Here is a 25626-nt window from a genome sequence, read left to right on the forward strand (position 1 = left end):
CCCCCTAAAATTCAAATACATCTAATGAAAATTGAAAACAAACTGTATAGAACATGACAACAGATATCGAATTTCCTCAATTCGCCATTCACTCGGCATAAACAATCAGAACTCCCCCTATCAACAAACTATTTTCCCATTTAGATTTCAAAACACTTAAGTTTGTTTTAATCAAAATGGTTTTTCCGGAAAATAAGTTTGATTGATTTTACCAATTGTAGGTTACCATTTGTAAGAATATCCAACAAATGTTCGGGGTTGTGGTTCATCATCTTGTCTATTGACCAATGTAGGAAAATACAAGTACAAATTAATGTCCTTGATTTACCATTTTCAGTTCAGAAACCTCTGTATCAATCGTAGAACATCAACAAACATAAACAAACCTCTTCTTTACCATTTTTGATGATTGACGTTACCGAATAAAATTCAAGAAAGATGCCGATTCATGCTCCACGCTTACCAACCTGGGAGCTCCGGCAAGTCCTGAGACTTACTGTTCATAATATGTACCATCCCAGTCACAAACCAGGGATGGTTCAACCTTTTCTTTCATTGTTTTCTTCTCATAAAATTCCTTAACCCCTTTGACTTTTCGATCAATCATCTTGCCAAAAATGTGTTTTACCCTGGGGTTAAAGACCTTCTCAGCATCAAATTCCTGTTCATCATGATAAAATTGGTTAGAAATTTCAACTTTACCAATTTTCTTTTTATAATTTTCAGCACTAAGTGATGGAAACTCATCATCACTAACACTCGGAACTGAGTTCTCAACTTTTTCATCAGTTTCACAATTTGAAATAACTTGTGGCTCCACTGACTTTGTGGAATCAGTTTCATCGCCTGAAGATAGCTCCTCTGATTTCGACCTATCAGAATCATCGCTAGAGCTTTCACCACCCTTCTTCACAACCCATTTCTGATTTTTAGATTTGGCTTTCTTTTTGTAAAACTTGTTTGAACTTTCACCAATTTCAAAAATAGAATCTTTAAACAATTTTGTTTTATCAAGTGGTGATTCGAAAGCAAACACTTTTTCTGAGATTTTGCGAAAAACTCCTTGTTTTGATTGTATCGCCTGAGAACAATCTTTGGCGATATGTCCAACATTGTTGCATCGGTAACAGGTTCTCGAGTCTTTCTTTAGTTCAGCTTGTTTCTTTTTCCAAAATTCACTGTTCTTTTCCCTCCAGAAACTTTTCTTTTCTTCTTCATCAGTTGATGTACCTGAAACAAAGGACATTTTGGATTTAAAATCACAAACATATTTCTCATTTTTCTGTTTTTCTGTGGGAGTAAACCCAAGACCTTTCTTTTTGAAATTACCGCTATGGTTTGATCTCTTTTGGAAATCTGAACCAGAACTGTAATTCTTTTTCTTGTTTAATCTCTTTTGAACTCTTGAGGTGTATTTTTTAGGTTTTTCATTAAAACATAAGTCTTTAATTTTAGAAATATTAATTTCTGTGATTTTAAAAACCTTGTTTATCAATTCAGTTTTGACACCCCTTAATGGAAATTCCTCATCAGAATATAATTTGTTCGAATTCTTTAAAGTGTATGCCACTTTAAACAACCCATCATCCGAATTAGATTTTGATAACAAGAATTTTCTATCATAAACTAATTTTCCCTGTTTTTCTGTTTGCACCGGAGTTTTTGACTCAGATTTTGACTCTGACGCGCACTCCAACTTTGACTCTTCACTGTCATCACTATCTAACACATGATCCACAACTTTCTTCATCAATTGAGACTGTTGATCAGTGTCAGATGATGTAAACACAATATCAATACTTTCTGGAAGATTGACCGACGACTCTGACTCCCACTGTAAATTTTTAGCCTTTTTGACTCTTTCATCGTTAGGATGTCTAGGCAAATATCCGTTTTCCAGTGGAGGTGGACATCTGTTATAACTGACACCTTTCTTCTTACAAGATGAAGCCTTTTTAGTATCCTTTTTCTTGTCACTCTTCCTCTTGTCAGCAATCTTTTCTTCAATACTGACTTCAGCTGCTTTTTCTTCAGTTACCTCATCCTCTTCCCAGACCTTCATGCTCTCAACAGTCGGATAAATCATGTCAATCACATAGGAAGTACATGAGTAACTTTTCAATAAACGATTTACTCTTTCAGTTTCTATTCGTTGCAGCTCAAGCTTCTGTTCTAAAACAGCACACTTTTCAATGTAGTTGTTTACAACTTTTTGCTTAGTCATAAACGCTCCCTGAAGAGTCTTCATAGCAACAGCTTGTTCTTCACTCGTTTGATTGTATTGATTCATTGTCTTGTTCAGCACATCATAAGACTCCTTCAGATGGTTTAAGTTGTGCATCAACTCGTTGTTTTGCTTTTTCACAATCTCACAGTTTTCACATTTAACAGAAACTTCTTTCGCATCAACACTTTCATCAACTTTGAACTTCGGCACTTCTTTCATCTTTTGCCTTCTCACCACCGGCACTTCTTCATCATCACTACTCACCGGTGTTTTAATCTTCTTTTTTTTTCTTCTCCTTCTTGACTTTTTCATCTTCGCTATCACTCTCAGCAAGCAACTTCATATCTTCTCTGTATTTTCTCGCCCAATACTCTGTATCATCATCACTATCATCTACAATCTTTGTTGTAAATGCAGTGTACGCTATGGTTTGATCAGGAACATAATCATCCCAAGTGAAGTTTGCCCAGCTAAAACCTTCTGCTAGCTTTTCATCTTCTTGATCAATTATCAAAGCACTACCATCTTTTCTTTTTCCACAATCATAACTGCTTACACAAGCTCTCTTTCCGGTATCTTCAATCACATCTCTTCCATGTGCAGTTTGAGCTTGATGTTTTTGTTGTTGAGATGATTGACCAACTTGATGATAAATGGCTTTGCGATAGTAATCATTGTTGTTGTTGAACGGATTTTGAGCTCCACTTGCTTCTCCGTTTGTGCACTCTCTCTTGAAGTGTCCTTTTTCCCTGCACCGAAAACAAGTGACTTTAGATTTGTCAAAACCTAAAGTAGAAACATTCGCATCACGAAGATCATCTCTCCCCGTGATTTGTTTAAACTTCTCAGCTCTCCGTAAAACACTAGCCAGACACCACTTTATATCCATCAACTCCATCTCTTCAGCATCTATCTGGTCATAGTCTTCTTTGGTTAGCATTGGATTGCCGATACGACCTGCAACAAAACAAGTATAAGATTCCAAAACCATTCCTAATAAAGACATTTGGTTTTTGGCAATATCCTTAGAATAATCTTGATCATTCTCAAGATTCAATACAATGTTGCACTGTAACTTTCTCCCATTCTTAGTTGCTGAGATGTTTGGATCAAATGATGGAAATGAAGTAAAACTGGTCTTGCTGCTCGATCCAGATGATGGGCTTTCAGATAAGCTTTTGGCACTCATACCAGTCACAATTTTTGGAGATGAATTCGACGATTTCTCATTTACCCCAGTTTTATAATATAACCCGATGTCTTGTTCACCATCGAAGTCTTTCATTCTAATCACTTTTCTCTGTTCCATTTCTTGAGCTTCGATCTTTTCAATGAACTTACTGAGCGTCAGATTGCTAAAACCTTTCTTGTTTCTGAGCATCATCAAGTATGTGCCCCAACTCTCATATAGCAACGCATCAGCAAGTTTGTCGATCAACTCTTCATTACTCTTTTCAATACTTAATCTTTTCATATTTGCAAGCAAGTTACAGTATCGTTCAGTAATCTCTCTCGTGCTCTCATTTTTCAACCCACGAAAAAGATCAAATTCTTTCTTTAGAAGCGACTTCTTGCTTTTAACCATCTCTTCACTTCCCCTAAACTTCGAACGTAACGCTTTCCAGATTGAGTAAGACGTTCCATTATGTTGTAGCAGAACCATGATATCTTCTTTCACTGCCTGTTGAAGAAGACTTAGCATCATTTTCTCATTTTTGTACTTCTTCCTCTCATCATCTCTAAGATCTTTGATTGGAACTGGCTCTTCATCACTATTCAACGGTCGAATATACATTGTTTCCACGCATTCCCAAGCGTCAAGATAATTCGCTTGCACCCAATTCTCAAACCGACCTTCCCAACCTTTGTACTCTTCGATGTTCATTAACTTAGGAGGTTTTTGCATCGTTCCGATTTCGTTTTCTAGCATAGTGGTTTGAATAGCGTTGATTGAGGTACTTGGGGTAGCGAATGCGTTATAAAAATCCTCGTCCATTTTCAATATTTGAAAAATATTACAAACAGTACACAAAAGCGAACTAGAGATTTAAATTGTCAAAAGAGCGGTCCACACAATTCAAATAAGCGAGCCCAATCAACAGTATGAGCGATCCAGGTAGAAAGATCAAATAAGCGGTCCAACCAAGATCAGTACGAGCGGTCCATGTACTGTTCGAACGAGCGGTTCACAACTGTTGTTCGAGCGGTTCACAGAGAAAATTTAGAGCGATTCAAGGACAATCCGACCGAATAAGCGGTCCACACAACTAGTTTCGAGCGGTCCAGAACAGTTCAAATAGGCGATCCATTTTCGGGCATCATTTTGGCACACTATTTCTTCGAATTTCGACACCAAACTTTCAAGGGTTTGTCTCTATACTATCGTGCACAATCCCTGAGTTTTTCAGCCAATTTCGACCGTTAAAAATGTTTGAATCTGAAAAAGAATGAGTAGAAGACAGAATTTTTGACGATTTCCAGCTATTTCCTGTAGAACTCCTCCTCCTGAAGCTCTGATACCAATTGTAGGATCGTATTGCGACCCGAATGAGTCGATCAGAGGCGTTTTCGTCAATTACAGGTGCGGAATAACAAGTAATCAACGTAGGAATAGCATACAATTCACTTTAAACTCTTTTTCTATTGATTTGACACCAAATACAACTAGTTCTCGATCCGGCAACACTTCGGTACGAGAATCAGGATCTGTTACATCTGGAATCGCCCTAAAGGTATATATAGGCAACTGGAACCGCTTATTGGACAGGCCCAATAAGCGGCCCACATATGTAATTCGAGCGGTCCACAACAATGACATATGAGCGGTCCATACACTTGAACACTCGAGCGATCCAGGTTAGTTGCCGTTCGAGCGAACCAGCATGTCCGTTCGAGCGGCCCACAATCCTAATGGTCCTATAAGTGATCCAAACAACCTAAATCTATACAATTACTCAATTTCTCGTATATTGTGCCCAGATCTAACATCTAAGACTTATGACTCGATACAAGACGTAATAAGCAGATGTAGTGCACCAACAAACAATGTACTAAGTATGCACACAATGGGCATACATAGCATGAATTGTATGTAAAACAATGTACTAAGTACGCACACAATGGGCATACATAGCATGAAATGTATTGTAAAGTAACGTGCTAGGTATGCACACAATGAACATACATAGCATAAACACAATGAAATCATGTACTATATATGTACTATCGAACATAGCAAGTATATGATGTGAAAACCGGAAAGCATGAAAGTAACAAGTAGGCACATGTGTTTCACCCCAAAACAGTTTGGAAAACAGTAAAAGAGGGGTTCAATGTACTCACCTGAGATTGCTTTGAATTCCTTGTATAATAACCAGATAATGCTAGAGATCACGGAATATTAAACGGCACCTAATAGGTAGCTATATTAATATACCGGACCAAAATTGGAAAGATCGAATAGTATGCGAGTTCGTAAACCAAACGACTATGGAGACTCGTGAAATATGGTTTAACAAAGCCTACATACTAAAATGAAACTTAACCTAAGTGCTTACGATCCATTACGACCCGTTCAGGTAGCTTATGCTACCTTAACGCGTCGTTCGCGTAGAACGCGTTTGGAACGCCTAACATCGTGACCACAAGGTATAACCTCGAAAGGTTATAGCTATGGTCACCTAATGTGTTTGGTCGGATCCTAATGATCGACCAAATGGGTCGGGTTCGAAAGTATAAGCGATTGTTTAGATCGCTTACCTTACGACCCTATATATGCACTAAACTAAAAGTGACGAGCTAAGAATGTTAGGACATGCTTAACTAAGTTTAGAAAACAGGTTTGGCATCAAAACAAATGGCTTTGATGCTCATGAGTAGTTTGGTTACAAAATACGCAAGAATGCGCATTTTGGCCGAAACTACGACTCGTCACTGAGCCATGATAACGTGGTCATCAGTAGGTATAGTCGCCATGGACTATAACCATCGTGATCACCCTCACGTTATGAAGTTCCAATGAACTTCTTGTTGACCATAAGCTGGCTAACACAGAAAGTCAAACAAATTTTGACTTTAGCACTAGAAAGCGATTAAAAGAACGAAAGAACACTTACGAAGGGTCCCCGAATGCTAATCTAGATCAAAATGGCTCAGGTATGAAACAAAGGTTCGAACTTAGAGCTTTTGATCAGATTTTGGTGGGTTTTAACAAAAAGGGGGGTGAGTATTTATAGGAAAAGTAAAGCCGTTAGGATCGTTTCTTGAATATCGTGCCACGATCTTATGCGTACACTTGTCGCAAAGTTGTGGTGGTTCAAATTGACCCTAACTCTTCAGATGATGAAAGGGCATTCCCCTTTGGGATGTTTGAAAGGCCAATCTTATCCAGAAAACAAAGTTTCTGTTACTGAAGGGGCCATGCGGCCCGCATCTGGATTAGACAAAACTCAGGCAGGCCGCCTGGGCCTGTCTGATCTACACATACTTTCAGAAATGGCAGTTTTGGTCCCTGTTGTGTATTTAAGCCATTTCCGACACTTCTAAGGCCCGTAAAGCCAACTTTAAGGCCCTAAAATGATGCCTAAACATTGTGGAGATAAAACATGCTCAAAAATATGCCGGATGTTGGTTCGTTTGGCCGTACTATCGCGATGTTCGCTTAATTACGACGAAATGCGCATAAGCGCGAAAGACGATCCAAATGACACGACGAACGGATTTTTCTCATGCCAAACACTAAGGCATAATATAAGGATGCTTACATAAATTTTTGGATGTCCGGATGTATTCAGAATGTAAGTTATGCGCGAAAGTGCAAACTTATGCACCTTTTGACACTTTTAGTCCCTGAATGATCCAAAAGTTTGTTTTAGCATACCAAACCCTTCAAAGCCTATTTCTTAGCTATGTAAAGGATATTTATGGTATGTTTAACTTATGGACATGTTCCGGAATGTTCGTTACAGTTCAAATTGGCATACTTTCGCTGTTTGTCAAGTTTAGTCCTTGTAAGCGAATTAACTTGTTTTTGCCATACCAAAGCCTTCAAAACTTATTTCTAAGTTATGTGAAGGTTATTTAAGGTATGTTAAATATATGATGGTGTTCCGGAGTATTTGTCGCATTAAACGGAGTATGTTTACGCACCAGTTTGCGTATAATTCTCCAGAAAGCGTTGTAAAGTTTGAAATTGAACAAGAACTGATATGTGCAAAAGATACACATATTTATACAAGATCCCAAGTATGAAATACAATATTTCATTGGCTTGGTATTTGTTTGATGGTCGCGGTGGCACAGATGTCACAGTCTCCCCTACTTTAGGAAATTTCGTCCCGAAATTTATTCGTAGGAGTCTATTTGTGACTCTGCCAAATAACCATCAGTGATATGCAAAGCAATATCCTGTCATTTCCTTGACGATCGTTCTTCGGAAACGAAAATGAACAGACGGAGTCATTTTCCTCAACGAGTATTCTTCAGAAATGGAAATGACGGAATAAGCAAACGGATGTTCATTTCTTCAACGGACAAATCTTCAGAAACGAAAGTGAACAGACGGAGTCATTTTTAATGGTTGCTTCATCAGAAATGGAAATGAGGGATTACACGACGGATATTCATTTCCCCAACGGATAAATCTTCAGATACGAAAATGAACTAACGGAGTCATTTTCAACGGTTGCTTCATCAGAGTTGGAAATGAAGGATTACACGACGGATATTCATTTCCCCAACGAATAAATCTTCAGATACGAAAATGAACTAACGGAGTCATTTTCAACGGTTGCTTCATCAGAGTTGGAAATGAAGGATTACACAACGGATATTCATTTCCCCAACGGATAAATCGTCAGAAACGAATATGAACTAATGGAGTCATTTTCAACGGTTGCTCCCTCAGAGTTGGAAATGAAAGATTTACACAACGGATATTGATTTCCTCAACGGATAAATCTTGATAAACGAAAATGAACTAACGGAGTCATTTTCAACGGTTGCTTCATCAGAGTTGGAAATGAAGGATTACACAACGGATATTCATTTCCCCAACGGATAATTCTTCAGAAACGAAAATGAACTAACGGAGTCATTTTCAACGGTTGCTTCATCAGAGTTGGAAATGAAGGATTACACAACGGATATTCATTTCCCCAACGGATAATTCTTCAGAAACGAAAATGAACTAACGGAGTCTTTTTCAACTGTTGCTTCATCAGAGTTGGAAATGAAGGATTACACAACGGATATTCATTTCCCAAACGGATAATTCTTCAGAAACGAAAATGAACTAACGGAGTCATTTTCAGCGGTTGCTTAATCAGAGTTGGAAAATGAACAGGGTTAACTCTAGACACATGACAGAACTTGCTGTGATTTCTGTGCACTAAATTTCATAATTATGTATGCATCCATAATTACGTAATCCCTTGCACAGTCCGCACAATTCTAGAAATGTTCATGTATAGTCAAATGTCTATTGTCAAATGTAAATCATGTCAACAGATACAACTGGTTCACACGGTTCAATGGTTACAGACGGTTCATGAAATCAAAGGGGTAAGACGGTTCAAATAGTCAAATGGTTACAACGGTTCAAAATGTAGCATAATGTGTTCATATGCTGGATGAGCATATGCAACAGAAATGCAATGTAAAACCATGTACTAAGTATGCACACAATGGGCATATATAGCATGAAATGTAATGTATAACAATATACTAAGTACGCACACAATGGGCATACATAGCATGTAATGTAAAGCAATGTACTAAGTAGCACACAATGGGCATACATAGCATGAAATGTAATGTACAACAATGTACTAAGTATGCACACAATGGGCATACATAGCATGAAATGTAATGTATAACAATGTACTAAGTACGCACACAATGGGCATACATAGCATGTAATGTAAACAATGTACTAAGTACGCACACAATGGGCATACATAGTATGAAATGTAATGTACAACAATGTACTAAGTATGCACACAATGGGCACACATAGCATGAAATGTATGTAAAACAATGTACTAAGTACGCACACAATGGGCATACATAGCATGAAATGTATTGTAAAGTGATGTGCTAAGTATGCACAAAATGGACATACATAGCATAAACACAATGAAATCATGTTCTATATATGTACTATCGAACATAGCAAGTATATGATGTGAAAACCGGAAAGCATGAAAGTAACAAGTAGGCACATGTGTTTCACCCCAAAACAGTTTGGAAAACAGTAAAAGAGGGTTCAATGTACTCACCTGAGATTGCTTTGAATTCCTTGTATAATAACCAGATAATGCTAGAGATCACGGAATATCAAGGCCCTAAAATGATGCCTAAACATTGTGGAGATGAAACATGCTCAAAAATATGCCGGATGTTGGTTCGTTTGGCCGTACGATCGCGATGTTCGCTTAATTACGACGAAATGCGCATAAGCGCGAAAGACGATCCAAATGACGCGACGAATTGATTTTTCTCATTCCAAACACTAAGGAATAATATAAGGATGCTTAAATAAGTTTATGGATGTCCGGATGTATTCAGAACGTAAGTTATGCGCGAAAGTGCAAACTTATGCAGTTTTTGACACTTTTAGTCCCTGAATGATCCAAAAGTTTGTTTTAGCATACCAAACCCTTCAAAGCCTATTTCTTAGCTATGTAAAGGATATTTATGGTATGTTTAACTTATGGACATGTTCCGGAATGTTCGTTACAGTTCAAATTGGCATACTTTCGCAGTTTGTCAAGTTTAGTCCCTGTAAGCGAATTAACTTGTTTTTGCCATACCAAAGCCTTCAAAACTTATTTCTAAGTTATGTGAAGGTTATTTAAGGTATGTTAAATATATGATGGTGTTCCGGAGTATTTGTCGCATTAAACGGAGTATGTTTACGCACCAGTTTGCGTATAATTCTCCAGAAAGCGTTGTAAAGTTTGAAATTGAACAAGAACTGATATGTGCAAAAGATACACATATTTATACAAGATCCCAAGTATGAAATACAATATTTCAATGGCTTGGTATTTGTTTGATGGTCGCGGTGGCACAGATGTCACAGTCTCCCCTACTTTAGGAAATTTCGTCCCGAAATTTATTTGTAGGAGTCTATTTGTGACTCTGCCAAATAACCATCAGTGATATGCAAAGCAATATCCTGTCATTTCCTTGACGATCGTTCTTCAGAAACGAAAATGAACAGACGGAGTCATTTTCCTCAACGAGTATTCTTCAGAAATGGAAATGACGGAATAAGCAAACGGATGTTCATTTCTTCAACGGAAAAATCTTCAGAAACGAAAGTGAACAGACAGAGTCATTTTCAATGGTTGCTTCATCAGAAATGGAAATGAGGGATTACACGACGGATATTCATTTCCCCAACGGATAAATCTTCAGATACGAAAATGAACTAATGGAGTCATTTTCAACGGTTGCTTCATCAGAGTTGGAAATGAAGGATTACACGACGGATATTCATTTCCCCAACGGATAAATCTTCAGATACGAAAATGAACTAACGGAGTCATTTTCAACGGTTGCTTCATCAGAGTTGGAAATGAAGGATTACACAACGGATATTCATTTCCCCAACGATAAATCGTCAAAAACGAAAATGAACTAACAGAGTCATTTTCAACGGTTGCTCCCTCAGAGTTGGAAAAGAAAGATTTACACAACGGATATTGATTTCCTCAACGGATAAATCTTCAGAAACGAAAATGAACTAACAAAGTCATTTTCAACGGTTGCCTCATCAGAGTTGGAAATGAAGGATTACACAACGGATATTCATTTCCCCAACGGATAATTCTTCAGAAACGAAAATGAACTAACGGAGTCATTTTCAACGGTTGCTTCATCAGAGTTGGAAATGAAGGATTACACAACGGATATTCATTTCCCCAACGGATAATTCTTCAGAAACGAAAATGAACTAACGGAGTCATTTTCAACTGTTGCTTCATCAGAGTTGGAAATGAAGGATTACACAACGGATATTCATTTCCCCAACGGATAATTCTTCAGAAACGAAAATGAACTAACGGAGTCATTTTCAGCGGTTGCTTAATCAGAGTTGGAAAATGAACAGGGTTAACTCTAGACACATGACAGAATTTGCTGTGATTTCTCTGCACTAAATTTCATAATTATGTATGCATCCATAATTACGTAATCCCTTGCACAGTCCGCACAATTCTAGAAATGTTCATGTATAGTCAAATGTCTATTGTCAAATGTAAATCATGTCAACAGATACAACTGGTTCACACGGTTCAATGGTTACAGACGGTTCATGAAATCAAAGGGGTAAGACGGTTCACATAGTCAAATGGTTACAACGGTTCAAAATGTAGCATAATGTGTTCATATGCTGGATGAGCATATGCAACAGAAATGCAATGTAAAACCATGTACTAAGTATGCACACAATAGGCATATATAGCATGAAATGTAATGTATAACAATGTACTAAGTACGCACACAATGGGCATACATAGCATGTATTGTAAAGCAATGTACTAAGTACGCACACAATGGGCATACATAGCATGAAATGTAATGTACAACAATGTACTAAGTATGCACACAATGGGCATACATAGCATGAAATGTAATGTATAACAATGTACTAAGTACGCACACAATGGGCATACATAGCATGTAATGTAAAGCAATGTACTAAGTACGCACACAATGGGCATATATAGTATGAAATGTAATGTACAACAATGTACTAAGTATGCACACAATGGGCACACATAGCATGAAATGTATGTAAAACAATGTACTAAGTACGCACACAATGGACATACATAGCATGAAATGTATTGTAACGTGATGTGCTAAGTATGCACACAATGGACATACATAGCATAAACACAATGAAATCATGTTCTATATATGTACTATCGAACATAGCAAGTATATGATGTGAAAACCGGAAAGCATGAAAGTAACAAGTAGGCACATGTGTTTCACCCCAAAACAGTTTGGAAAACAGTAAAAGAGGGGTTCAATGTACTCACCTGAGATTGCTTTGAAATCCTTGTATAATAACCAGATAATGCTAGAGATCACGGAATATTAAACGGCACGTAATAGGTAGCTATATTAATATACCGGACCAAAATTGGAAGGATCGGATAGTATGCGAGTTCGTAAACCAAACGAGTATGGAGACTCGTGAAATATGGTTTAACAAAGCCTACATACTAAAATGAAACCTAACCTAAGTGCTTACGATCCATTACGACCCGTTTAAGGAGCTTATGCTACCTTAACGCGTCTTTCGCGTAGAACGCGTTTGGAACGCCTAACATCGTGACCACAAGGTATAACCTTGGAAGGTTATAGCTATGGTCACCTAATGTCTTTGGTCGGATCCTAATGATCGACCACATCGGCCGGGTTCGAAAGTATAAGCGATTGTTTAGATCGCTTACCTTACGACCCTATATATGCACTAAACTAAAAGTGACGAGCTAAGCATGTTAGGACATGCTTAACTAAGTTTAGAAAACAGGTTTGGCATCAAAACAAACGGCTTTGATGCTCACGAGTAGTTTGGTTACAAAATATGCAAGAATGCGCATTTTGGCCGAAACTACGACTCGTCACTGAGCCATGATAACGTGGTAATCAGTAGGTATAGTCGCCATGGACTATAACCATCGTGATCACACTCACGTTATGAAGTTCCAATGAACTTCGTGTTGACCATAAGCTGGCCAACGCAGAAAGTCAAACAAAGTTTGACTTTAGCACTAGAAAGCGATTAAAAGAACGAAGGAACACTTACGAAGGGTCCCCGAATGCTAATCTAGATGAAAATGGCACAGTTATGAAACAAAGGTTCCAACTTAGAGCTTTTGATCAGATTTTTGTGGGTTTTAACAAAAGGGGGGGGGGGGGTATTTATAGGAAATGTAAAGCCATTAGGATCGTTTCTTGAATATCGTGCCATGATCTTATGCATACACTTGTCGCAAGTTGTGGTGGCTCAAATTGACCCTAACTCTTCAGATGGTGTAAGGGCATTGCCCTTTGGGATGTTTGAAAGGACAATCTTATCCAGAAAACAAAGTTTCTATTACTGAAGGGGCCATGCGGCCCGCATCAGGATTAGACAAAACTCAGGCGGGCCGCTTGGGCCTGTCTGATCTGCACATACTTTCAGAAATGGCAGTTTTGGTTCCTGTTGCGTATTTAAGCGCGAAAGACGATCCAAATGAGGCGACGTGTGACACCTGTGTCACCGCGACCATCAAAAAAATACCAAGCCGATGAAATATTGTATTTCATACTTGGGATCTTGTACAAATATGTGTATCTTTTGCACATATCAATTCTTGTTCAATTTCAAACTTTATATCGCTTTTTGGAGAATTATACGCAAACTGGTGCGTAAACGTACTCAGTTTAATGCGAAAAATACTCCGGAACATCAACATATACTCAACATACCTTAAATAACCGTTACATAACTTAGAAATAAGTTTTGAAGGCTTTGGTATGGCAAAAACAAGTTAAGTCGCTTACAGGGACTAAACTTGACAAACTGCGAAAGTATGCCAATTTGAACTGTAACGAACATTCCGGAACATGTCCATAGGTTAAACATACCATAAATATCCTTTACATAGCTTAGAAATAGGCTTTGAGGGGTTTGGTATGCTAAAATAAACTTTTGGGTCATTCAGGGACTAAAAGTGTCAAAAAGTGCACAAGTTTGCACTTTCGCGCATAACTTACGTTCTGAATACATCCGGACATCCAAAAATTTATGTAAGCATCCTTATATTATGCCTTAGTATTTGGCATAAGAAAAATCCATTCGTCGCGTCATTTGGATCTTCTTTCGCGCTTATGCGCATTCCGTCGTAATTAAGCGAACATCGCGATCGTACGACCAAACGAACCGACATCCGGAATATTTTTGAGCATATTTCAAGTCCCCTACACTTTAACTTCATCTTAGAGTCTTGAAATGAGGTTAACAGGGCTTAAACGTGCCAAAAAATGGGCCAAATTGCATGTTTCTGAAGTGTAGGGACTAAAACTGAAAATTCTGATCTGTGACCCTCTGGCGGGGCGCGTAGGGATTGCCCAAATCCTTACGCGGGGCGCGTCAGACTCCCAGAACAGATAAGATCAGCTAGTCAGCAAATTTCAGCTGGTTTAACCACAACCACACAATCAATACTTGCCCTTTCAGCTCACTAAGGGACATTTTCAGTAACCACAAGTTTTCGACAAGTGTACGATCGAGATTCGATCACGTTTTTCAAAAAACCCACACAATCTGATCAAGAGCTCTAAGTTAGAACCTTTGTTTCATACCTGAGCCATTTTGATCTAGATTAGCATTCGGGGACCCTCCGTAAGTATTCTTTCGCTCTTTTATTCGCTTTTCGAGTCCGAAAGTCAAGGTTTTGTTGACTTTCTGCATTGACCAGCCTATGGTCAACCCGAAGTTCATGGAACTTCATAACGTGAGCGTGATCACAATGGTTATAGTCCATGGCGACTGTACCTACTGATTACCACGTTATCTAGGCTCAGTGACGAGTCGTAGTTTCGGCCAAAATGCGCATTCTTGCGTATTTTGTAACCAAACTACTCGTGAGCATCAAAGCCGTTTGTTTTGATGCCAAACCTGTTTTCTAAACTTAGTTAAGCATGTTCTAACATGCTTAGCTCGTCACTTTTAGTTTAGTGCTTATATAGGGTCGTAAGGTAAGCGATCTAAACCATCGCTTATACTTTCGAACCCGACCCATTTGGTCGATCATTAGGATCCGACCAAACACATTAGGTGACCATAGCTATAACCTTCTGAGGTTATGCCTTGTGGTCACGATGTTAGGCGTTCCAAACGCGTTCTACGCGAATGACGCGTTAAGGTAGCATAAGCTACCTAAACGGGTCGTGATGGGTCGCAAGCACTTAGGTTAGGTTTCATTTTAGTGTGTAGGATTTGTTAAACCATATTACACGAGTTTCAATACTCGTTTGGTTTACGAACCCGCATACTATCCGATCCTTCCGATTTTGGTCCGGTATATTAATATAGCTACCTATTAGGTGCCGTTTGATATTCCGTGATCTCTAGCATTGTGTGATTATTACACAAGGAATTCAAAGCAATCTCAGGTGTGTACATTGAACCACTCTTTTATTGTTTTCCAAACTGTTTTGGGGTGAAACACATGTGCCTATCTGTTACTTTCATGCTTTCCGGTTTTCACATCATATACTTGCTATGTTCGATAGTACATATATAGTACATGATTTCATTCTGTCTATGCTATGTATGTCCGTTGTGTGCATATTTAGTACATCACTTTACAATACATTACATGCTATGTATGCCCATTGTGTGCGTACTTAGTACATTGCTTTACATTACATGCTATGTATGCCCATTGTGTGCGTACTTAGTACGTTGTTTTACATTGCATTTCTGTTGCATATGCTCAACCAGCATATGAACACATTATGCTACATTTTGAACCGTTGTACTCTACAATACATTTCATGCTACGTACGTCCATTGTGTGCATACGTAGTACATTGTTTCACATTGCATTTCTGTTGCATATGCTCAACCAGCATATGAACACATTATACTACATTTTGAACCGTTGTACTCTACAATACATTTCATGCTACGTACGTCCATTGTGTGCATACATAGTACATTGTTTCACATTGCATTTCTGTTGCATATGCTCATCCAGCATATGAACACATTATACTACATTTTGAACCGTTGTAACCATTTGACTATGTGAACCGTCTTAACCCTTCGATTATATGAACCGTTTGTAACCATTAAACCGTGTAAACCAGTTGTATCCGTTGACATGATTTACATTTGACAATAGACATTTGACTATACATAAACATTTCCACAATTGTTAAACATTTCATCTTGATGGTTTGGTTTGAGTAAGTGATCTAAGTAACGAAGCGTGTGTAATATTATACAAGCATGGTGGATACGCCGCTGGTACTTCCTATATATAAGTGTTTTTATGGTGTTACATATCGTGGCGTTATTTGTGTGACAACCCTCACTAAACCAGGTATCCGTACGATTTAATTAATAATTAATTGCTGCTTGATTACTGTGCTTAACTGAAATTACTGATGAACTGCTACTTGACTGTTGATACTTGTACATATCTACATCATACTTTGATTTCCGTCACTACATTATTTACATGCTAAACCTTAGTGACAAACATGATGCACAAAAGCACAGTAGCACTATGAACGGATAACCTATTGAACATGCTGATAAAGCCAGCATCAGGCAGACACTGCCTCTAAGGCCTGTATGAGCCAAAAATATTTTACTACACCCATAGTGAGTGTAGGGATACAAGGGTTGTAGAACTGCGTCTCTAGAAATAAGTTACAGTGACTGGATGTGCCTAAAACGTACACTAAGCACAAAACACAGCACTTTAATTAACATTTCAGCTTCTGGCTAACTAATAAAGTGCCAAAACATGAGGAAATATTCCTGACACTTTGAAGAATAAGTTGTGTCACTAAAAATGTTATTAACGACACTTAAAAGCTTTATTAAGCGCTTTAACGGATTACTATCCAACCGAACAACCGGACTTTACCCGGAACATAAAAAAATATTGACAGTAACAATATTGATCTTTTTCTGAGCCAGTTAGGGCCCCTGAACACCCTAACACCCGCATTAAAGCACAACACACCACTAACCGAGTTAATCACTAAACTAACTTGGTTTAACCTAACTAATACTTAACATCTAGTTGAAATCGAACTAGATAACCCCCCCCCCCCTGGGCCGATTCGGTCACCATGGGACTAGGCTTGTACCATTGTTGATTATAATATTTCATTATGTCTAATATCTAGGTGACACAAGGACTAATGGATCATGACCCCTAAATTGTCTATATGAACATGTAATTGCACATCATAATCATTAACTTAAACACTCCACACATTTCACCACAAACTCTCTCTTTCCCTCTCTACCTAGCTCACGGCCGAACCCCCCTCTCCCCATCCATCCATTTTCGGCTCTTGATCTCCACATTCCAAGGTTATACAAGTGATACGGGTCACGCATTAGGAGTCTTGGAGCAAACGGAAGGCGAAGGACCTCTCTACCTCGCTTTTATCCACCTCTTTCTCGCATAGATTCTTCCCTAGCCTTGAGCTAGAGGTATAATACTTAAAACACTCTCTCGAACTATTCTAAAGTGGTTAATAAGTTATGTAACGGTTAAAATGCGGAAGCTTACCTTTTGAAGCATAAAAGTCTACTAAAAACATGAATATTGTTGGTTAATAGCACATAAGTGGTGTAAAAGTTGTAGTAACTGAAATTTGTGGTTACTTAGACCCGATCTACGTTGTGGTAGCTCGGATCACCATTTAACCCGGTTTGGTTAAGATCATGGATCTTGACATAAGCTTGTTTTGAATGAGACAAGGGTTAAAAGGTGAAACTCTACCACACGAGAAACATGAACTTGTGTAAAAGTATTTTTACTTGTAAAATAGTGTTTGAAACTAGTGGATCTACGTATGTACAAATGGTATTTTCAAAGAACCACGTATCAAAGAAAACATGTTTTCTAAAAAGACGAATCTTACACTAACGAGTATGATTTTTATAAACCACAAGTGTGTAGACACTTGTGAAATGAAAGGTTCGACAAAATAACAAACTTTGTAAAAGATGACGAGAAGTTGTAAAGATGGATTTACTTTAAAAACGAGGTTTTTTAAGAGATCGATCTACTTTATATAAAGATCCACAAAATATAATGGGATTTACACTATAGTTTTCGGAAAAACTACAAGTTCATGCGATTATGCGATTTACATACTTGTCGACTAGTTTAATGTGTCGGAAATTGTTGATTGAATAAAGAGATTGTTGAAATTGATTTTGTAAAAGAAAATGATACGCTTGAAAGCGTGGCCACCTCCAGTTACAGAGGAAACTCTGGCGAAATAATTCTAAACGTGATAAGCAAATATTTGGTAAATATATTTTCACCACACTGTTTATGATTATTTTGTGAAAATACATAAATATTATTTTTAGAGTAAAAATAATATTTACGAACGTTAACAGATCCAAAATAATACAAATGCTTACACGACAAACATATAAGTTACACCGGTAATTATAATTACCACTTAATCACTAAAACGTAACTTACGCATTATACGGAAATATTTATGAACGCGTATTTTGTCAACGTATTATTTTTGGAAGTATTATGTGAAGTGAAAATATAATATTTTTGAGAAAAATATTTATATTTTTGAATTAGAAGTAAAAATATATTAAGTGAGACTTAATGATATAATTCAAACGCACATGTATTAAATCCCCCATCCTTGGGAAGGAGATTAACTACCAAGTACATACGAAAAGTAAACTCGAAATAGTTGTCTAACTATTTCCCAAAAACTTAAACTATAAAGCTAAGGCACGGCCGTCCGTCTAATAGAATTAGCACATGTAGGTCGTTGCACAGCTGCCTGATTTGGAGTACTTGGTAGAGACGCACCGACTGTGAGTTCATGTCCCCCTTTTCTCTTAACTGTTTTCAGTTTTCTAAACTGCGGGGGTGAAAGACATGTTACTATGATTATGAGTACTTTTTACATGGTATGATTAGCGTAAGGAGGGTTACTACTTATATCATGTGAGTGGGTAGGCGGGAACTGGAGGCCATTAATCCTCATTGTAGGACCGAGGGACGTAAGCGGTAGATCTATCTGGGTGTAGCGAGCCCAACCCCAGGTCCAGCATAACGGACCTCGGGGTGACTTTGTGCCCCGACGCAAAATCGCAAGGTTTGAGTCTTCCTACTTGCACTTCACACATATCAATGGACTTGCAAACCATTGGTGATCTCTTTTTCCTTATTTGCTACATACCAGGATAAATACAAAGGTTTATTTACTCACTTACACATTAACTCGCTCAACATTATTGTTGATTTTTCAACTTACATGTATTTCAGGGAACTAAAAGATCTGGCACGGTATGGCACGTTTTCCCGCTGCACTATTTCCGAGGTCATCCGGGGTTTGAGGAATGTGACTCTTTCCTGGACAAGTCACAGTCCTTAAACCATGTCTATGTTATGTTTAAGTTTGTAATGTTTGTTAAACAAGGTTATGGTTGATAGGGTGTTTTCCTGTTAAAACAATGGTATTGTATTTGGTTTTTAATACTTAATGGATGATCTTGCATGTTTTTAATTCATATAGCTTTGTTATGATTAAGCTATGGTATTAAGAATTCACACCAAATTAACCACGCTTCCGCAAAGCCAGGGTGTGACAGCTTGGTATCAGAGCTCTGATCATAGCGAACTAGGATTCTTTCTCGAGTCTAGACTATGATCACTAGGGCTCTCACGAAAACATTTTTACTGCATACCACTTAAGTCCAGATCCAAACCCTTTTTATAAACACATGTTGAGCACATTTTATTATTTTTAGGCTCAGTCTTGGAGGCTGAGGCTCGGTCTTGGAGGCCGAGGCTCGATCTTAGAGATCGAGGTAGATGTTTATTGTTTTAGGTTCAGTCTTGGAGGCTGAGGCTCGGTCTTGGAGGCCGAGGCTCGATCTTAGAGATCGAGGTAGATGGCTAGTGAAACTAGGAAGAGTAGGCTCAGTCATGAAGGCTGAGGCTCGGTCATGGAGGCCGAGGCTCGATCTAGGAGGTCGAGGTGGATGATAGAGCAGTCTTAGAGGAGACTGGGAAGAATTTGGCTAGTGGGACTAGGAATGTCAGTCTAGGAGACTGGGAGGCTAGTGGGACTAGGAGAATTATGTGATTTCTTACTTGGTGACTTATGTGATTACTTGATTGTATGACTGATTATTTGTGCATATTTGTGTTTATGTTATTGACATCATGAATCGCCTGTGCCATGCGACATGTTTATGCGTATGCGATTCGGACACCACTGGACCCATACCTGTAGTATCTGATGACCTCACATCCTCAGAGCACGAGGTGCACACTTCTGATTATACCAGCACTGACGAGGACGATTTTCAGCCCTTCGCACTACCTGAGGGTGCTGATGAGCCTGCAGATGGCGCTCCCGCTGAGTACCTACCGTTAGTAGAGATTCCGGCTCCTATACCCTTAGCCGTTTATCCTGCGTATGATTTGCTTCTTGATGCCGAGGCTGACGGTGATATTGACCTGTATGACGATGAGCCTATAGTGGATGATGATCTTCTCGAGGATGAGATCCAGGGCGAGGCCCTACTTCCTGCTGGCAATCTTCTGATGATCGCTGATGCTCCTGCCGAGGACTCACCCGCGCATTGACCGGTCCCAGACTCCTTTGAGTCTGTGGCATCCGCACCTTCCCACCCTTTGAGCGCACAACACTTTTCGCATGGTTCGGACCCCGACCAGGCATCCTCTGTTGCTCCTATTCCCAGCTTTGCGTTTGACCATGATGACATAGAGGATTCTGATCCTATCTTTCCTCCGGGATTCGACCCGGATCATGATATTGACTTTATCCCGAATGACAAGCCCATGGAGGATCCCGCTGATCCGGTTGACCCTATCGATCCCGAGTTTGACTTCGAGATGGCTTTAGACGACCCCGAGCCTGCCTTGGCCCCTGAGCAGGCAGCCGCTCTAGATCCCATGCTTGAGCATGACCCCGTACATGTTGGCATCCCTGTTGAGCCTGTTATAGCTGACCCACCTGTTGATGATCTCCCTATGGATGTTCATTTGTTAGAGGGTGATCATGTTATTGCCGCTGATCCTGTTGTTCCCCCACCTGTTGCTGATATACCTGTTGACCATCCTGTCGATCACATTGCACCTGTTCACCCTTTTGTTGCTCCCCCACTTGATCCCGTTCCACTTGAGCCTGAGCACGCACTGTTTGCAGACCACATAGATCCACCGGATGAGCATGCACAGCACGGTTGGATACCTGCTGATGAGGATGTTCCACCTTTTCCCCCTCAGATCCCTGATACACGACATGTTGATTTTTCTTTTCAGGTTCCTCAGTTTGTACCTCCAGCGAGGCCTGGAGAGGGTTCTTCAGCCCATCCTTTTGGGCATGTACCGATGTCTGTTCCTTTCATGCCACAGTTTCCACCTGTGTTACCCTCTGCTTCACCATTTCATGTGGCACCGTTTGACCCCACCAGTGAGCCTTTGCTCTGGTCCTCACCGCCCGTCATGCCACCGACTGATCCATACCATCCGTTCCATGTGGGACACACTATTGAGGACGTTTTGATGTCTTTCGTTTTTCAGCACGAGTCACACACGCAGCGTATCCAGGAGCTTGAGAGAGCTCAGCTGCCACCATGTTCGTGCCATGGTCAGACACACTCTCGTTTGCAGCCTTATCGATCGGTACCCCCAGATTATGCTGCACGCCTCTTTGCTTTAGAGCAGCAGGTCGCTTCTTTCATCCGTACTCAGAGAGCCATGGAGGAGGACTGGCTCCAGTTACTGTGACACCCCACGAAAACGCTCAACAAAACTAGCTTCCTCAGTGACCAACGTGCTAAATTTCGGGACAAAATTTCTTTCAAGTTGGGGATGATGTGACAACTCGTATAAATCCTTGTCACGTTTCGCGTACTATGTAAATTCATGTATGCTATGTGACTTTATATGCTATGTGACTTATACATTATTTAGTGAACCTTTGTGAAACCGTAATTATTTACGCGTAACATGCTATCGGCGCACTCATATTTGGAGTCTAGAGTATAATGTAGCCTAAATTTCGAGAACGAAATTTCTGTAACATGAGGAGGATGTGACAACTTGTATTTTCAGCACTGGTTAATTACGTAAAGTTACCTGTGGAAATACTGTAAAACGTCACACTAATTTAGGGATGATGTGACACCTCGCGCTTATGAGGTTAACGTCGTAAAATTATCTTATCCTATGTATATAAACGAATGGACTTGTATGACTAATTGATTATATGCCTATCCAATTTATTTTGCGAATATTTGAAACCAAATCTCTATCATGCTGAACCGACCCGAACCATTGAACCATAACATGTTTAATATACATATATATATATAATATTTTTTAGGGTATATCTCCTAAAATTAGTTGTGAAGTAAAAAAAAACAAAAGAAAAAAAAATGTGTGTATGTGTTGCTATGGCATGTTGCTGCCATATAACCACCCCCACTCCCCATCGATATTTTTATGTTGGCAGCCCAAACCCTTTTTGAATTGATGTGCAGCCCAAACACCCCACAACTCCTTAATTCTTGGCCCAACCCCAAAACCGCCCCTAGCCCACATGTTGTACGCATGCATACATACATGCGTATGTATCTTCTGTTGAAGGGCACCACTACAAAACTAAAACCCTAGCATCTCTACCACATCCCCCTACGGCAATTTCAGCAGCAAGACCCCCCATCGCGATCTCACTCCCTTCTCGCTGCCCTCTCCCTCGATTAAACTCTCTCGCATCTTTTACGGTAGTTGTTCATGTTGTATTGACTTGAAACTTGCTGATTTAATTATATGTATAGTGATTCTGTATGTATTACAGTGAGTATCTTGCTGTGATTATGTTTAATTTAAGATTTGAAGTGTTATGAGATTGATGTATGATCTAGGGTTCTATTTGTAATCACGTTTCTGCATGCTTGGATTCCATAGATGCTGATTTGAACTAAGGTTGTTATGATTTTAATATGCTTGATGATCCTGCTAAATTTTTTTATGATGAGCCTGATATAAACAACATATAACCTGTTATGAATAATGTAGAGTTATTATTATAACGGTATAAGACCATAGAGAAACCCGGAAATTCGTTTATAAGAAGATTTATGACTAAACAGGTTCTGCCAGAACATTACAGCCAACTTCGGTTGGCTGTAACCAGGTCATAATATAACAGAAATTAGGTTTTCTTGAGTCTATAACGTGCTATTTCAAAATACGCTTCTAATGGCGCTGGATTCATGATTTTTAGACATCGTTTACTATTTTAAATAATTTATTTCGTTTCAGCAACTTAAGCTGCGTTTTCTACAGATTTTATGCGATATGTTTTTGGACATAAATTGTTATGTACTTAGAGTTAGACCATGAAATTTATATTGTAGATTCTCTTAAGTGTTCGGGCAAACCTCCAACTAGAATTTCGTCAATCGGACTTATGATGTATTTTAAATGAATTTTTCGTGGACTGCAGTCAGAAAATAACGAATCTGATTGCAGCCCGGTAAATGAATTTTATAAAATAATTGGTGATGAATTGGATCCCGAGATTTTGACACAATAATATTTGGATCGTTTAAAACATTCTGTAATTTTTTGGGAATTTTGTTGTGCACCGACTATTCCGGATAACAATCCGAAAACTGCCGAAAATGCAGTATATTGCTGAATTTTATTGAATTGTATTTTGAACCTTTTGTGACACTTGTGTCGTCGCTAAACTATGTTGTGATAATTAGCATTGTATGATTAAATGTGCTACGTGCTAAGTACGTGTAGGAACTTTGTGCCCTATTTGAAACTACTAATGGACTAACTGGTAATCGTACTAGGACGTGACCGACCTTGACTGTTAGCTATTTTTAAGAGTCAAACCGAGCAACCAAAGGTGAGTTCACACTCTTACTAAGGCATGGGATTCCCAGGGTTTGGGAATGGGATTGAAGAAATATGGTTGAATAGAATCGTACTTACACTGTTACTAGACTACCATACCATCGTCCTCGGTTGTGCAGGACACATACGTAAAACCTACGTATACTTGTATTGTTCACTGTCCTCAGGTTGCGAAGGACACTCACGTAAAACCTACGTGAACTTATACTCACTACTGCCTCGGTTGTGTCAGGCACTTACGTAAAACCTACGTAAACCCCCGCGTACCCCTATCCTCGGTTGTGAAGGATACTTAAGTAAAACCTACGTAAACTTGTACGTATTACTGTTCTCGGGATATGTAGAACACTTATGGTTGCGAATAGTCTAGTGGTTATACAACATGGGAAGCCCCCACCAATAGAACGTACTATCGGCTCAGTAGAGCCACATGTTACAAACGAACTTACTATTACGCATTTACTTTCTGTGAACTCGCTCAACTAGTTGTTGATCCTCTGTTACATGCCTTGCAGGTCGTTAGATACATGGAGCTTGCACAGGGAGGAGCTGGTCGTTGTGGGCTTGGATCGTGATTGTCTTGTTAAACACTTATGACATTTGATACTTTATTATGATGGGTTTTATTTATACGCTTCCGCTAAACAGTGATAACTTACTTATGTTTTAGAACACCTTTCATATGGATTTGGTTTGGTTTAATGGCAATTACATTTACTATATATATTGTTCTATATGATTGGTGGCTTGATCCTGGTCAGTCACGCTCCCAAGCGGTGATACTCCGCAGGTGGATTTTGGGGGTGTGACAGATTGGTATCAGAGCCAATCATATAGAACAATAGAAAGGGTCATACGGCTATCTTGGTATCAGAGCCAATCAGAAATGTTTAAGAAAGGGTCATACGGCTATCTTGGCACTAGTTACTAATGCAGCGATGAAAGAGAAAAGAATAGAGGATATTCCAGTTGTACGTGATTTTCCTCAAGTGTTTCCTGAAGATTTACCTGGTCTACCGCCTCATCGTCAGGTCGAATTCCAAGTCGAGCTAGCTCCAGGAGCAGCACCTATAGCTCGCGCACCGTATCGTTTAGCTCCAACTGAATTGGAAGAACTGTCTAAGAAACTACAAGAGCTCTTGGAAAAGGGCTTTATTCGTCCTAGCTCTTCACCTTGGGGAGCTCCAGTATTATTTGTGAAGAAGAATGACGGTACATTCAGGATGTGCATAGACTACCGGGAACTCAACAAGGTGACGGTGAAGAACCGTTATCCTCTTCCGCGTATAGACGACTTATTCGACCAGCTGCAAGGGTCGTGTTACTACTCCAAGATAGACTTGAGGTCAGGCTACCATCAGCTGAGAGTCCAGGCAACGATTACGAATGCGCCATTAAGTACCATCCAGGCAAAGTCAATGTTGTGGCTGATGCCCTCAGTCGGAAAGATACTACACCTAAGCGTGTACGAGCCCTACAGCTTACCATTCAGTCTAGTCTTCCTGCTCAGATACGTGATGCTCAGGTGGAAGCATTAAAACCACAGAATGTCAAGGCTGAAGCCTTACACGGCTCAAGGAAATGATTAGAACAGAAGGAAGACGGTGCATACTATGTAACGGGGCGTATTTGGGTCCCACTCTATGACGGTCTACGCGAACTTGTGATGGACGCAGCGCACAAGTCTCGCTA

Source organism: Helianthus annuus, chromosome 4 (genome assembly GCF_002127325.2).
Source record: "Helianthus annuus cultivar XRQ/B chromosome 4, HanXRQr2.0-SUNRISE, whole genome shotgun sequence".
NCBI classification, from domain to species: domain Eukaryota; kingdom Viridiplantae; phylum Streptophyta; class Magnoliopsida; order Asterales; family Asteraceae; genus Helianthus; species Helianthus annuus.